The sequence below is a fragment of the Rhagoletis zephyria genome, unplaced genomic scaffold (genome assembly GCF_001687245.7).
Source record: "Rhagoletis zephyria isolate East Lansing unplaced genomic scaffold, Rhagoletis_zephyria_1.1 Rzeph_scaffold_02056, whole genome shotgun sequence".
Classification (NCBI taxonomy): Eukaryota; Metazoa; Arthropoda; class Insecta; order Diptera; family Tephritidae; genus Rhagoletis; species Rhagoletis zephyria.
This window is the reverse complement of record NW_016159140.1, coordinates 36685-40760: the sequence shown is the minus strand read 5'-3', so window position 1 is coordinate 40760 and position 4076 is coordinate 36685.

Sequence of the window (4076 nt, the reverse complement as noted above, 5' to 3'; positions counted from 1 at the left end):
GATTTTAGCAGTGATAATGACCGGTGAAATGAAGCCGAGTGGGTCGAATATCTGAGCCACTTCAGATAATATGTGTCTCTTCGTGATTGATTTGTGCCGAGTAGCAGGATGGCATGTGAATTTAAAGCTATCTTCTCCAGGATGCCACCTTAATCCAAGTATTTTTGTTGCACAATTGTCAAGTATAACTAGTTCGGATAAATCTTTTTTTGAAAGTATCGCTTGCATTATTTCGATGTTGTTAGAGTGCCACTTTGCAAGTGGGAATCCGCCCGCGTGTCACAGCTCTTTCAACTGGAACGCCTTTTCGTGTAGTTCTTTGATAGTGTCGGCCCCACCAAAGATGTCTTCAACATACCGCACGTGGGTAATTGATGAGACAGCCAAAGGAAACCTGTGTCCTTCATCTTCAGCGAGTTGAAGGAGTGCCCGTACAGCTAAAAATGGTGCTGCTTTTGTGCCGTAAGTCACTGTGGTTAGTTGATAAGGTACCTCTTCGAGATGTTCATTTATCCACAAAATCCGCTGAAGATCCCAATCGTCTTGATGTATTTAATCTACCGATACATTTTAGTGATGTCCGTTGCGAAAATGTACCGATGAAGCCGTATCCAAATGAGGACATCGGCGATATTGAGAAGCAAATTTGGTCTGGTGTGCTTGATGTCATTGAGCGAAAGCCCAGAAGATGATGGACTGGAGCCGTTGAAAACCACCCTCATTTTGGTGGTGGGACTTTCTGGTTTTAGCACGCCATTGTGGGGCAGATAATAGTGAGGTGACCAGAGTGTTGCAAGATTAGGTGCCCTCACCATGTGGCCAAGACGTTCACACTCACTCATGAATTGGTCATAGAGTAGTTTGTAATCACTGTTACTCTGCAATCTTGCGACTGTCCTTTGAAGGCACCGTTGAGCGATGTCAAGGGACTGGTCCAGGTTTTCTGAGGGAAATTTCAAAGGAAGCTAAAGCCTTGCGGATCACGTAAGTGCATCACTTTAAAATGCGCTTCACATTCATCTTCTTCTGGTGTGTTCTGATGATGGGAGTCAGATGGAAGCTCCTCTTGCACCCAAAATCTGGTAATCAGCTCCTGGAGTTCTTCATTCTCAGGTTTTCATGTCACCTGGTGGGCTTTGAATGTTTGTACGTCTGTAGAAGTAACAGGACCAAGCACCAATCACCCGAAGATTGATAATTGGGCCACCGGGCTCGAAGACGTGTGCTTGATAACATTGGGCATGATGATTTGACCGTAATGATCCGCTCCGATGAGGATGTCGATGGTTCTTGATAATCTGAAGTCAGGGTCAGCCAATTGCAAATTGCTGAGATGGGGCCATTCTATTTCATGCACATCAGCTGATGGCAAAGGGTTCGTGATAGTCCTCAATACATGAGCGTCAATTTTCACACTAACATTTTTGTGCATAGATGACAAAGTGACAGAGACACGACCCCTTGTTTTTAATGCCTTTTGGCCTCCAATTCCTAAGATGCTAACGTTGGATTGCTGTCTTGGAAGCCGTAGACTTTTCACAATTTGTTCCGTGACAAATGCCACGAGTCAATGAGCAACCTAACTGTGTGACTTACTACTGGCGACTTGACGCGAGCTAATGCAGTCGCAAGCAATGTAACTTGGTTTGCTGGAACCATCGAATTTTCCTTTGATGTTGTGCCGAGTACTGTGCCATTTGATGTATTTGCCTTCATAGAAGTTGATCTAATGGCAGACTGTTCAGAGGATGTGGGTACCGAAGAAGTCAAAATTGAACTGTCCCGTGCTTTCTCGTGGCAGGTTGATAACTCGACGAAGGGGGCGTACCTTCATTGTGCTGACTGTCCGGATGTTGAAACCGTGGATGGGGGTGGCCGCGTTGGGTCATGCAACATGGTGTGATGCTTACCGTTGCACTATTTGCAAAGTCGGCTGGACCTGCATGCCCGGGCTGAATGTGGTCCAAGGCAGTTGTAGCATAATGATTTCTGCGTGATGTTTTGTCCAATGCACGGAATTTAGGACACATTACAATGAAATGATTCTCCTTGCACATGTCACAAGACCGCTGTTGTTTTTGATGAGGTACTTGCTGAATCACTTGGTGTGCTGCAACCGTAGTTTTTGATTTAGGAGTCATCGCTGACTTCGTAGATGATGAATCTGCTTCAACTCGTTCAAGAGTTCTTACTCTGGCGGTGAGAAAAGACTCAATATCCTGGAGACATGGATATGTGGTTGATGCTACCAGGGAATTCTCCCAGCCCTCACGGGATGACCTGTCGCGGTTCCGCTGAACCAAGTCTACCAGAAAGCATTCCCACATGTTGTGACCCGCCCCGAGAAGTTGAAGAGCCTTAGTGACTTCAGTAACTGTGGTTAGAACTTTGTTTAGGGAAGCTGCATGCTTTGCAAGCGCCGGTTGGATGTTAATCAATTTGTCTAAATATTCTTGAACGATGTGCCGTTTGTTTTCGTAGCGATTTGTGAGAAGATCCCATGCTACTCCTATAGATTCATCGGTGAATGGTAGAGCTGCAATGAGTTGAGTTGCAGGTCCTGTGCAGCAGCTCCTAAGGTAATGGAATTTGTCTTGTTCCCTTAGGCGCTGATCAGATTTTATTAAGCTCTCAAAGTGACCTTTAAACTCTGGCCACTTTGCATATTCTCCGCTGAAGTTTTGCAATTGAATATCTGGAAGTTTAGTGAACCGTGAATCGTTGTTGACAACACGCGGTGAAGGTGATGAGCTTGCTAATGGTGTAAGCGTTTCCCGTAAACGTCCCAGTTTGAGTTTCGCTGCCATATAAAGTTTACACTCCGTCTTTTGATAGGATTTAGAGAAATACTCGTGATCTGCCATAGAAGCTGGCCATGTAACTTCAGCTACTGAGTGATCTTTTGTAAACGCTTTGTGCAATTCCTCCAGTTGCGTCGCCCACACTTGCACATCACTCAAAGTTGTACCGTTCGTGTCACTGGGAAGTTGATCTAAAAGATCACTCATTGAGTTGAGCCGAGATTTCTGAGATGCCACTTTAAATAAAAGCTCCGCTGGTAGTTGATTCATTGGTGATGTTGACCGTGTATTGATGCCACCACTCGTGTTGGTGAATGTGATGGCAGGGGCTCTGCTGCGAGCCGATTTTTGTGATGGTGTGAACTTGCATTTTATGGAGCCCTCGCCCGTACTGCCCTCGCCGTCACTCATGATGATATGTTAGCCGTGAATGTGTGTAATGAACTGCAGAAATTCCACGCGCTTCAGTTGAATAGTTTTTAATAGATTCCAAGCCACTGATCCGGTTCGAGGGACCAAAATATGTTGTGGACTGTAGATCGGCAATTTATTATGATTGAAAATCAAACTAAAGCAGCATATATGACGTTTCCACAATTAAACCAATATTTGATTGCGTAACGAAATGAATCTTTATTTTTAATGTAGTATGGTAAAATACAATATATTCGCGAACTTTCCTTAAGACCGCATGCCTCCGAAGATGCTGTGTCATAGGAAAAAACTGAACAACGGTCACCTGAAGTAGGTGCATATATACATGTGTACATAAGAGAGCTAAACCGTTTTCAAATTCAATTACAACAAAAATTCATATTCACAGCACAGTTGGAGTGAATTCGGTATTTAAGCTGCTGAGAGCAATTAGTACGAAGATAAATGAAAGAATATGCAAAGATTGTGCTGCCAGAGTGAGCAATGTTATTAATTGGTTAAGTGGAATCCTTAACACACATACTCATGCGAACAATTTTTTTCCTTAATGAAACTTAATATAAGTAGGTTAAGAAATCGAATTTCAGACACTAATTTAAAAAATGTAATGCGTTTAACTGCAGCACAGGAAATAACTCCCAACATAGAGGAACTAACCTAAAAAGCATTTCGGTCATAATATTGATAAAAGGTTTTACCTAACTTTTTTTGTTCCTTTCATATATTCATAGATTTTTTTCCTTTATACTTAATTTGAATGAAAATAAATAAAAAACTTAGTTTTATTTTACTATTCTTATTACGTACTAAAGGTTTTGTAAGTGAACTTAACAAAAATGT